Genomic DNA, 12,861 nt, shown 5'->3' with positions numbered 1-12,861 from the left:
ATGCAACTGATCCAGTACAGCCTATTTCTACCACTGAAACACATGTACGTTATTTCTAAACATGTTTGATCACATACAAATTCCCCCAGGAGGTACGTTTCCAATGCACCTATTATTTAATAACATGACTTCCCTCATATTGTCATTGTTCTCTGGGTCATTCCTACCCATCCTAGGTAACACGTGAGGGGGATCAGTTCTGCCCTGTGTGCCGGGGACCAGAGGTGGCTGGATCCAGAAAATCTAAGAAGCAGAGTCAAATACATCACAGGAGGATGGAGGTTGGCCAGGTGGATGATGGGCATTTGGGGGTGGAAAGGATGGCAAAAGCAGAATCTTGGAGCTGGGAAAATGCAAGTGAGTTTGGAACCAGTGAATAACCACTGTGGATGCTGGAGAGGCCCAGAGAGACAGGAGATGAGAGCCCCAGGGAGTGACGGCTGCAGAGGGTTCACAGACCCAGGAGGGGCTGCCAGCAGGTGTGACTACCCAACCCCCGCAGGAGGCACCTTGGGACATGGTGGGGTAATCTCTCCACCATTTGACATCCATTGTTTCCCTTTGTTTTTAATTTCTATGGTATGAAGACAAATTCTGATTTTCACACTCACTGAACAGAACCAGGATTTACAGACCACATTCCCTGCTGTCACATGTCTCATCTCTGACAGTGACATTTCTTCCTCTGGGACATCAGGCCATTATGTGCTGTGGGGACATGCTGTGGCATCCACTTTGGTGGGGGCAGTGTTTGCAGATGCATCTGTATCCCTCTTCCCAATGTCACTGCAGTTCTGGTTGGCATCAAGCAGCTGAGCAGAATCAAGAACCAGGGATGAGTCGGGCTTCCCCTGAGGGGTGGGCCTCGCTTTGGCCCAGACCCTGATCGGCCTTACCTGGCTGAGACAGAATCCTCAAGGGGCCAAGAAGGACAGCAATCTCATAGGTTCCTGACTAGGACGGGGCTCATCTGCCAGGGGAAGGAGCTGAGACTTTCTGTAGCCCAGGGAGAACCATCCAAGCTCTTAAGAGGACCGATGTGATCAAGTTTGTTCCTATGTGGGAAAACCCTGTGGCGCAGTGCGTGGTGAGGGGGAGGGACAGGAGGCAGGGAGGCCAGAGGGGGCTGATGTCGTAGCCAAGGGGAGAGGCGATGAGGACTAGGGCCCAGGGCAGGGACGCTGGAGAAGAAGAGAAAGCTGGAGACAAGGCTGAATTAACAGGAATTGGTGCCTGATTGGATGCGGTGTGAAATCCAGGATGACCACCAGGTGTCTGACCTGGGCAACCCAGTCGATGCTGCTGCTTTCAACTCCTGCAGGGAAAGCAGCAAGATGATCTTGCACCATCTTCATATTCTGCAGATCATCTTGAGTGATTCACATTTTTGATGCAGAGAGTTTTTTGAGGTGGGGTGGGGCAGATGGAGGGGAAAATGAGCCTGAAATATTCAAACAAAGGTTTCGAGTTTCCCCTTCTCTTCATTCTGTTGGCAGCCTGACATTCTTAGGAGTGTGGAGCAGAGAAATCTTAAACACAGAGTGGTTATGTGTAGATAGGAGGATGCTGTACCCCTCGTTGGATTTCCTCTGCCAGCACCATGGAAGGAGTGAATAGAAGGCCAGCCTGTCCCTGAACTTGGCGGCATCAGAAGTGACTGGGCTTAGATCACTGCCAGTGGCAGTGAGGGGGTTAGCACTCAGCGCACTAAGCCAGCACCTTCTTTCCTATTGTCTGTGTAACTCTATTGTTTTAAGCAAGCTGACTTCTTAGCCGGGATTCATTCACTACAGACAAAGCCTTCTCCATTAGAAAACAATTAGATCTCAGAAGCTTCCGGGAAGCTGAGGAAAATCACAAGCCATAAGCAGTGAAAGTTTCCATTCCAGATCCCCAGGCAAAAAATGGAAGATGGTGTTTCTCTGTTGTTAATTGTGAAAAAAAAAAATTAAAATACGAAGTAAATCTGGACGGTAAGGGAGGGAATGGCCTCCAATAATTATTTACTCCTGCCTGACTCCAGAATTCAGTTTAGAGTTAGCAATCCAGATGATTCTGCCTAACTATAGATTTCATTTTCAACATTCAGTAGTAGTGGGGAGAGGGGAGGGTATAGCTCAGTGGTAGAGTGTGTGCTTAGCATGCCCAAGGTCCTGGGTTCGATCCCTGGTAGGGCCATTAAAAGTAAATAAATGAACCTAAATACCTTCCCCCAAAAAATACAAATTAAAAAAATTCAACAGTATCATTGCTATATATTATAGATATAACATATATGTGGCAACATATATATATATATATGATATGTGTGTGTGTATATATATATATATATAAGGTATTAAGATGGATGTCATGACTTCCATGTCTTCATGTGACTGGATTTTTCCCCTCTCAGTGACCAATTTGGGATTTGTTTTAAAACAGCCCAAGGATTGCTTTCCCCATCAGAAAAATAGATTCAGCTGCAATAAAGTAGCTGAGTAAATGGGTAGTTGGAAGCACTTTTTTCAGCCCAGTACCAAAAACTCTGCTGAAGATTTGAGGCAACCTTAAACTTGGTATTTCTCATTAAAAAGACTTACATCGCCCTGAAAAGAAGGGAAACCCCCATTTAAAGACTGTTACTGTGAGTGGCAGATTTTCCCGGAGCCTACAGCTGCACAAGCCGTCCAATCAGACATGAGAACTACCTCGTGCGAGCAAGGTGGCACCTTCTGTACTTCTGACCGCTCCATGTCATGCCAGGCATGTGCCATCAAGTCAGGAGCCTGAGACAGAAAGGCCTCCTTCCATGGAATGATTTGGATGCTGTGAAGTTGGGGTTTGTGCTATTGAAATCTCCTGGCCTCTGAGAAAAGGTGGAGACAGCATGGATCAAACTGTAAGTTGGAGCATCGTTTTGGTCGGCCAACGTTCTCTCCTCTGTGAGTGGGAATGTCTGAGTCCAGGTCAGGCATTCTCTACTTTTGGAGATGCCAGCTGAACAGGGAGAACAATGGTTTTGGGGATTTTACAGTCAATCTTACGGTCAGTCCTTCCTCTGTTGGGCCCCATATGATACAAATGTTTCAGAAGGAAAAGATGCTTGGAGCTGGAAGTGGCTTCAGAGATGATCCAGGCAGGGTAAACCAGTCACATTCAGCATGAGGGTCATGCGGTCAGATGGCAGTCAAGTTTTGGATATGCTACTCGCTAACTCTGTCACCAGCATGTAAGTTACTTCACCTCTCTAAGCCTCTGTTTCCTGTTTCCTAAATTGAAGAAACAGTATCCACCTGAGAATATTTAAGAGGCTTGATTGAGATGATAAAATTAAAGAGCTCACACAGTGCCTAGTACACAGTAAGTGCTCAATAAATTCTTGTTACTAGAAGTGGTCCAACTCCTTCATCTTTGGGGCAGTAGAGGTGAAGAGCTAAAGCAGAAACATGAATCCTGTGGAGAGAACTGTTTTTTCTGATAGAGGCACTGCCTTGGAATGCAGTCCTTCCAACCACAAACAAGCTTTCTGGTTTTGAGCATCGTCCACAGGACGTGGCCAGCAGCAGGCAGAACACACTAAAAAGTTAGAATTTGTAACTGACCACTTTAGGAGGATGCCCGGAGGGAGCAAGCTGAGGGGCAGTGGCAGATTCTGACTCTGCCCATGTTATTTTGGACAATCAACTCAACTCATATTAAAGCAGGATGGTAATCTCCCAGGTCCTTTCCAAGTGTTTTGTTTGATTGCTTGTTTATTTTATTTTTGTATTTTGGGTCTGAAGCAGAGGAAATCCATTGCTCTGGCCAGATTTACAGGTGACCTAGAGTTGACAGAGGATGGCTGGCTCACTGGCTGCAAGGTCTGCAGAGATCTCAGAAGCCTGAAAAGAGCTGACACTGCTAATAATAAGAAATGGGATGGGGATACATTTAAAGCCCTGTGCTTGGGTTCAAAAGTCAACTGCACAAACAAACTGCATCATTGAGAGACGAGGGACCATGTGAAAAGAAATTGTCCCAATTTATTGAAAAGGTAAGACTATCCCTTATAAGCTTCTTCCTCATCTGATGGGTTTTATTAGGAAATTAAGTCCTAGTTCTGGTTGAAGTCAATTTGCTCCCCTCCCTCGATAGTGTAGGCTATAATCTCAAAAAGCAAATTTATAGTCCAATCACTTTTTCTCAGTAGAGACCAGTAGAGTTATTAGATTTTAACAGGAAGGCAAAGGTGGCAAAAGACAGGATACCAACTTGGCAGTGGGCTATGGTATTCTCAGATGTCCCTATCTGGTGGCAGACCAGCTGGCCCCAGGAATGTCCTTCCCCTTTTGGCACTAAGTTGTCACCTCCAGGCCTCACCTGACCCTCCACTAGGACACAGCTAGACAAGGGGTCAGCAGGTTGGGGGTGGTGCCTCTGCCAGCAGAAAAACTCCAATTTGTATAGGTTGGCAAATATTTTGAAGTCCATACTGGCCAGAGTTCAGTACAAAGTCAAGTGGGAAAGAAGTTCATCTTTGTTTGCAGGTGCATTTAGACAGCATATGTGGCTTTTTACTTGCTGAAGTATGAGGCAAAGTTAGGGAAATGCTGGGAAGCAGGGCGCCAGGCCAGGTGGACAAAAGGGAGGGTCCCCCAAACAGACTCTCACCAACAGGTGGCTTCCTTCTATTCTGGGAACTCCACTTACATGTTAGGCCTTTTTGTGTGTTTCCATATATCTCTTATCCTCTTTTCTGTCTTTCCCAATATTTTCCCCCTCTGTCCTTCTGTCTGAATATTTTCCATTGACATGTCCTCAAATTCAGTGATCGTACCTTCTGCTGGGTCTAATCTGTCTGCAAAGCCATCTACTGATTTCTTAATTTTAGTGACTGTATTTTTTAGTTCTACAATTTCCATTTAATTCTTTTTAAACATAGATTTTAATTCCCTGCTGAAATTCTCCATCTTTTCCTCTGTGTTCTTGACTGTAACTAACATAGATATTTTAAAGTCCTGGTCTGCTCATTTCAGTGTCTAGATTACCTGATGACCTGCTTCTATTATATTTTTTTCCTTTAGATTTTGGTCATTTAGTTCTATTAATAGATATGGCTAGTAATTTCTAATTCAATGCCAGACCCTGTGTATAAAAATGTGAAGACTCTCTGATTGGGCCCCTCTCCTTTGTGGCAGGTAAAGTGGGTCGCTATCGGGGACTTAGCTCTGTTTGCCTGTGTGTAAATCAGTCTTCTAGATGCTCCACCTGACTCCGAGGTATTCACCATGGGCCCTCCTCTCCAGCAGGGCCTGGACCTTAATCTTCATGATCGTAGCATCCCCAGGCTGCTGTAAACTCCACCCAGCATTTCTAAGCTTCCTGCTTAGTTCCAGCCTCCTCTGTCTTGTTGCAGAACTTTGCAAGTGTCTCAAAGGGGAAAGTGAGAAGTGTGTCAGGCTAACTTATCTGTCCTTCCTATTCACAGCAAGCGCAGCCCCCACAAACCCATCCTTTCTTATCCCTCTGTTCCCGTGGGACTGCCTGAAGCTCTGCTTGTTTCTCAGCCTCTTTGTAGCACAGCCTGGGTCCTCCACTGGACCCACAGCCTCTTGCATCGTGCCCAGGATTAGCAAATTCCCTGAAGCAAAAAGTAACAGCAGAATGTCAGTCCACCTCACCATCCAGTTCCCTCCTCTGTGAGATTTTTATCCACTTAAGTCCTGGCTGTCTCAACAGCTCTCTAATGGCTCCACACAGTGGGTTTTTTTTTTTTTTTATTTCAGCCGTCCTTGCTGGTCTCAGTAGGACAGATGGTCTGCCTCAAGCCACTGTCTCGTGCACAGAAGGAGGAACTGCGCCCTTCTATTCTTGATACTGGGGGACACAGTCATTTCCCCGATGACTGTGTGTGTCCTATTCTTTTACTAAGGCTAGGGGCAAATATACAAAATCTGCTGTGTCACAGGTGTAGGGTCAAAGAGAAAAGGGCCACTTTCCCCATGAATATAGTGACAAGCTTCTCTCTCTCTCACTCAGTCTCTGGTTTTATTCCAGAAGGCAGATGACCACGCTGAGAGTGAACAGTGTCACTGCACTCTGGCCTGGCTTGGCCACACAGGGGTGACCCTGCAGAAGGGGTGATCTTCCAGCAGCAGGGCTGATCAGTGGCTCCAATGTAGGGACAAAAGTGTGTTGGGTGTGTGGAAAGCAGACCCCTTGAGGAGCTGCACTAGCGACCAGTCCTCACCGAATGCCTGTGTCACTTAAACATCACAACAAGCCTACATGATAGGGGTTATTACTATTATGCCTATTTTACATGGGAGGGAACTGAGGCCCAGAGGTGATGCTTAAGTGGCAGAGCCAGACATGAGTGCAGGCAGTCTGATTCCAGAGCTGCCATACTGTCTCATGATACGCGGGAAGAGGTTTAGGCTGGACAAAGAGATAAGTGGTGGAGGGGGTGAGGCTGGTCACTTTTTAAAATATCTAAAGGAAAGAGGAATCAGAGTTGGGCTCAATATATAGAAAGATTGGTTAGAGATTTCCAGAGCTGGACCAGCTGCCTTGCTTCAGGTGGGAGAGAGGACCTGACCCCCCCCGCCCCAGGCCTGTAGGGTCTGTGCAGAGGCTAGACTAGGTGATTTTGGCTTAAGGTCCCTTCTGGGAGATGGAATCTGGGTGTAGATAGCAGGAGCCCTGCGGAGGTAGCCTGAGGGCAGGAGCCCCAGCCTGGCTCTTCTGGGAACCATGCAGCCCCTGAGGCTGTGCATAGCGTCAGCACCCTCCCCCCACAACACACTCTCTCTCTCTCTCTCTCTCTCTCTCTGTCTCTCTCTTGTCCTGCTTTAATCACTCTCCTGATCACTCACAGAGCTCTAGCCACACCTGAGTTTATGTTTCAAGAAGGGGCCAAGTGCTTTCTCAGTCTGAGCTTTTTGCACAAGCCTTCTGTTCACATGGCCAGCTCCCGCTTATCCTTTAGTGCCAGCTCAAACGTCACCTCCTCCAGGAACTCTTCCCTGACCACTTCATCCCGGGTGTCTCTTTCCCAGTTAATCTCAGTCTTATCCCCATGTTTGCTTCCCTCATGGCTCTAAGTACAATCTGTGATGATCTTCGTTGTTTTTTCTTTGTAGAAAGTAAATTCCACGGAGGCAGGGCTACATTTGTCCCTTTCATTATGTATCCGTAATCCATACTAGTGTCGAATACTTGTTGAATGAATGAGTGAATGACCTCGGCCAAATTACTGTGGGTCTCAGTTTTCTAATCTGTTAAGTGGAGAGCAGCTCTAGAGGAAATTTGATTAGTGCAGTGGTTCCCAAACTTGAGCACGCATCAGAATCATCTGGAAGGTTTGTAAAGACAGATTGCTGGCCTCACCCCCAGAGTCTCAGGAGAAATTTTGCATTTTGAATGAGTTCCCAGTCAGGTTGCTTCTCTGCCTCAGGCCCAAGGGGGCCACACTTTGAGAACCACTGGATTTGACTGTCTGCTGGTCCCCTGAGGCACTAACCTTTGATTTCATCAAGCTGAAATAATAAAAAGTTCTGTCCTTATAAAAATAAATGCAAGAGATGTTTTGAAACATAACTTTACCTTCAAACATAAAAGTGGAGGGGAGGTGGTAGAAGGAAAGGAAAGGAAAAAAATTCCTTTCTAAATCAGTAGGGATTAACACCTACCAATGGCACTTATAGTGTTTATAACGGCAAAGGGCAGTTAAATGGAAGTGCCAGCAGACCAAGGCCAAGGACAGAGCGGGTCCCTGGGAACAATGCTTGAAATGCAGCGGTTGCTGCAGCCGGGAGGTTTCAAGAGTACTTCCCACCAGCTCAGCATTTAACCCCCACTTTGGAGGGCAAAAGGAGAGATTCACAACTCATGAGGGAAGTGAGAGCCCAAACCAGGGGGAAAACAAAACAAAAGAAAAAACCCAGTTGTGAGTTGTGAGGCTAGTAGAAACAGCTCTTGACTTGCAGATTTGCCTCCATCGGACTGGAGGTTTTGTTTGTTAACCGCTGCTCAGAGTTCACATTCTTCCGAGTTCCCCCCACCCCGGGGTGGTCCTCTGGTTGCTTTCTACATCTCTCTATCCACGCGTTCTTCCACCGACCAACCTGCATCCCTCTGTCTGCAATTAGACCCTAAGGTTCCGGCCGTGACGGGTTTTAGTGGGCTGCCCGCTCTTAGAAGGTCTCCCGCTTCCAGGCTCTTTCAGTTCTGTTTATGCTCAAGAAGACGCATCCGTCAGGGCGAGTGTCTTTCCCCCTTTTCCTTACTAATCCCCTTTTAGCCCAGGTCGGGGTCCTCCAGGGCAGACGCAGTAGCAGGGACAGACCTGCAGGGGCGCCAGAGAGCAAAAGCCGATTTAGACTCGGCACTGCGACCACGGAACCGCTACGCTACTCCTGGTGAATCTCAGAAGCAAGACGTTTCTTCCGCAGGCCGTCCAGGCATTGCTGAAGTGTGTTATTAAAAACATCATCATCATCATCATCATCATCATCATCATCATCATCATCATCATCATCATCATCATCACTTATTATGTGCCAGGTAAAGGGCCATTCACTTTACTAGATTCTTCCATTTAGTTCTCATACTGGGCTGAGAGCACAAATGCTAATTTCATCCCAATTTTTATACGGAGAAAATTAGAGAAATTTAGAAAGTTGACCAAACTCAAGCTAGGAAGAGGTCAATCTGGCTCTGAATCCAGGCATGCCTGACTCCGGAGGTTTTGCCGTAATGAGGGTGCCTGGTGCTTCCCTCAGTGTGAAGTGGTGTGATGGAACCCTGTTAACTATAATTAGGAATTGCACTAGTGGTGGTTTGTGCTGGTATCTCTCCTTCTTCCATAACTGTCCCTGACCTGCCTCCCCCTCTTCCCCATCAGTGGCAGCAGGAACACCATTCAGAACATCAAACATGGAAAAAGTCAAGGACCGCCTGAACTTGAAAGGCCATCTGTCTTCGAAAGGAGGGACTCTGAAACCATGATTAGAATAAAGATGGCAAGATAATTGTGGATCTCGTCATAATTACACCAGGAACTGTTCTGTGGAACAGGATGTCCACAGGACATTGGCCAGTTGAACTGTGAAAAAAGAGGTTCTGGAAATAAACAGACTGAGGGAAATGCTGTGTTGAAAGTCTCTTGATGGAAGGACTTGCCGGTGCCCCTAACGTGCTTGTGGGCTGACTGCTCCCCTTCCCCAGCCCCACCAAGGCCAGAGGTACAGGAAAGCCTGTTAGACTGTAGCAGGAAGGGCATATTTGCCCACCAGTTCTGACGGATTGTCGGGCCTTCCAGAGAGCTGTGCTGGAAAAGATCCTGGGACAGGTCTGGACTCAGTCTGAAAGAGTGTATGATTGATTAGCAATGCCTGCCATGGCACTGGCTGGGGCCCCATTGGCAGCCGGAGGACCACAGAGCTGCCATCCCAGGCCTACGGCTTCATCTAGGAAAGAGCCAGAAGTGGGGCGTAAGGGCTGCATCGTGGCAGGCGAGAATTCTACCACTTAACCACAATGCTTCGCCTGTAAGGGCCGCATTGTGAACCTTGCTCTGCTCCAAACTTGTATGATAACCATCATAAATTAAATTTACCTCCGTGAGCCTCACTTTTCTCAAGGGCAAGGTGTCACAGTCACCCCCATCACCTCTATGTTCGAGAGAAATGGTGATTGTCCACTGATCTACTAGGAATAAATATACCAGATGAGGACACAGACGTGTCATCACTTCCACAGAAGTTCCACAGACCATGCTAATCAAGGTCTTGGCAGCATACATCTCATCTTGATTAACTTGATGTTTTGATAAAGGGACTATTTGCAAAGGTATGAGCAGAGTTTTAGGTCGGACCAAGGCCAGTAGCAGCAGGGTGTGTACAGCCCTTCACCTGCAGGGCTGAGGGGATGGAGCCAGGACTGGGACCCGGAAGCAGGGTCCCTTGGGGAGGGCTTCCCTGAGAGGAACTGTGACCGTCAGGTTGAGGGCACTGCCAGCTCACGGTGACCCCACGGAGAGGAGCCAGAGATTTCATATCTCGCCTCTCTCTCCTCTGTCCCTCCCTCCAATCTGTTGGCTCCAATCTGAGCCCAGCCTGAAGCCGAAGGAGTCCGTTAACATAATGTGTTTGGTCCACATCTGCCTTAGCATGGGCTGCTGTAGGGAAGTACCATACACTGAGAGGCTTACCCAGAACAGAACCTCACAGTGCTGGAGGCTGGCAGTCAGGGGTCAGGATGCCAGCATGGTTGAGGGGGAGCCCTCTTTTGGGTCATAGATTGCTGATTTCTCATTGTGTCCTCACACGGTGGAAAGAGAAAGCTCTGGTCTCATCATCCCCTTACAAGGGCACCAATCCCATCAGGGGACCTCCACCCTCATGACCTCATCCAAAGCTAATTACCTCCCCAAAGCCCTACCTCTGATTACCATCACTTTGGAGATAGGGTTTCAACATATAATTTTGGAGATAGGGTTTCAACATATAATTTTGAGGGACACCTACATTCAGACTGTAACAGCCTCCCCAGGCAGGAGCATTTTGCCAGCTGTGTTAGTTTTCTGTAGCTGCTATAACAAATTACCATATCCTGGGTGGCTTAAAGCAACAGAAATGATTATCTCACAGTTCTGGTGTCCAGAAGTTCAAAATCAGCAGGGCTCCCCTGGAGGCTCCAGGAAGAATCTTCCTTATCTATTCCAGCCTCCTGTGGCTCTAGGTGTTCCTTGCTTGTGTCAGCATCACTCCAATCTCTACCTCCAACTTTCATATCATCTTCTCCTCTGTGTGTCTCTTCTATGTGTCTGGTATAAGGACACTTGTCCTTGGATTAGGACCCACCCGGATAATCCAGGATGATCTCATTTCAAGATCTTCAATTACATCTGCAAAGACCTTTTTCTGAATATGAGAATGTTCACAGGTTCCAGGATTTGATGTGGACGTAACTTTTGGGGAAGCTACCATTTAATCTTCACATCTACCACCAACCTTCCACATCTGACTTCTGTTACTGAGTTGTCAGGATGGAACTGAACCATCTCTCCTGAAGGCCACCCTGTAGTTCTGTGAGCCAGAGCTCCTTTGCACGTCTGCTCTAATGAAATAATGGTCCTTTAGTTGGAGGTGGTAGAGGCAGGTGCATGTTTTACTTTGTTTCACAGAATGACTAGCATTATGACCTTTGGCAAATCACGTACACTCATCCCTTGGTATCCATGGGGAATTGTTTCCAGAACCCCCAAGGATACCCGAATGTGCAGGTGCTCAAGTCCCTTATATAAAATGGCCTAGTATTTGCATATAACCTACTCACATCCTCCCGCTGCACACTTTAAAATCATCTCTAGATTACTTATAACACTTAATGTAAATGCTACGTTAGCATTGTGCGGCAGATTCAAGTTTTGCCTTTTGGAATCTTCTGAAATGTTCTTTCCAAATATTTTCCATCCGTGGTTGATTGAATCTGCAGATGCAGAACGCGTGGATACTGGGGGTCGACTGTATCATCTGCGAGCCCGTTTTACTCCTCTAAAATGAAGCAGAGAGATTGAGTGATGCCCCAAATACTTTTTACCTCTAGGACCCCATGATGCTGTAACTGATGCCAGGGTGAAGTGGATAGCTCTCTGGTAACCCTGTGCCCACTGCTCCTGGCCCATGACATGCTGGCACCCGGGGGGTCAAGGTCAAAGCCACAGACATCTTCAAGCTCTCTGGGCCACTGTGAGTTTCCGTCTTCTGCTTTTAGTTGATCACAAAGAAATGGCCCCAGGCTGATGATCCTCGTCTCTCATGCAGGACCCAAGGCCCCCAGCCTGGGTGCTGTCCCTCCCTGGTGGTCTGATGTGGCTTTTAAGCTCAGGCATCTTTAATAGCTTAGCTCAGATTTCCCGCCAAGCGATTCTGGAATCTTTTCATACAGCAAAGTGTAACAGTGACTCCATGACACCTTTTCTAATTGTGTTTTAATTGAAAAGCCTTGATTTGATTATAGAAGCCTACACCACAGTTGAAGGGCTTGTTAAAACATGTATTAAATCCAAAAGATTGCAATGTTTCACTGTGTAATTATGTAAACAGTCACGTAAATGGAGCCGTTTACAGTCAGCAGGAATGCCTTTTAAATCGCGCACTGGCAAACTGGCACCGCTGATCAGTGACAGGTGGATTTTTTTTTTCCAAGGACAAACCCAAGTGTGTATCCGCCTCCTGACATCAGCCGCGGCCAGCTTTCTCATCTTCTCCCTTTGTGTACGTTTTTCCTTGAAATCCGTTGTGATGTCTAAGTACTGTTTTTGAGTCCTCAGGTGCGCGTGAATTCCCCATCATTGTTAAGGAAAATAAAAAGCACCTACCTGTAAAATGTTTAGATTTCTCAGCAGCAAAAAATGATCCAGGCATTATAAAAAAAAATCCTCAACTGTAGTTGTAAAATAAGAATAAAACTGCCTTAAAATTCCCTGTGGTTTTAATGAAAGTGTCTATTAAATTTACCGAGGATAAGAGAGTCATTTACCTCCAAACCCACAACCCCTGCCTTCCCGAAGGACCTCCAGTGCTTACCTATCTTTTTTGAACTTCACAATAAATGAAACATTGATCAGAGCTGTCACTGAAACATTACTTCTTCCTGTCCATCACTTGCTCAGCCCTGGCCTCTTAGGAGGAAGCAGGCTCCGCAATCATGATTTCCTCTCAGCCCCAAGAAAATAGAAGCCACAAATGGGCTGGCGAATTATGTGCTTCCAGTGGTTTTGAAGGGAAGCATTTACCGAGGGAGAAAATTGTTTTAATCTTATAACAACCAAGGAGGAGAGTTTGTAAAAACACAGAACACCTACACATACACTTGATTTGGTTGCAGAGGAAC

At 46.8% G+C, this 12,861-nt stretch overlaps 1 long non-coding RNA gene across 1 annotated transcript; it reads left to right on the top strand.

The window, feature by feature from the left end:
* The first annotated feature begins 214 nt into the window (after positions 1 to 214).
* LOC140699439 (uncharacterized) lies at positions 215 to 12,450 on the top strand. The gene is made up of 3 exons (XR_012077611.1): positions 215 to 4,015; positions 8,264 to 8,526; positions 8,867 to 12,450. It is a non-coding gene; the product is annotated as an uncharacterized lncRNA (long non-coding RNA).
* Positions 12,451 to 12,861: the final 411 nt, after the last annotated feature.

This window comes from Vicugna pacos, chromosome 11, assembly GCF_048564905.1.
Source record: "Vicugna pacos chromosome 11, VicPac4, whole genome shotgun sequence".
In the NCBI taxonomy this organism is placed as follows: domain Eukaryota; kingdom Metazoa; phylum Chordata; class Mammalia; order Artiodactyla; family Camelidae; genus Vicugna; species Vicugna pacos.
This window is presented reverse-complemented; position numbering and strand designations above follow the sequence as displayed.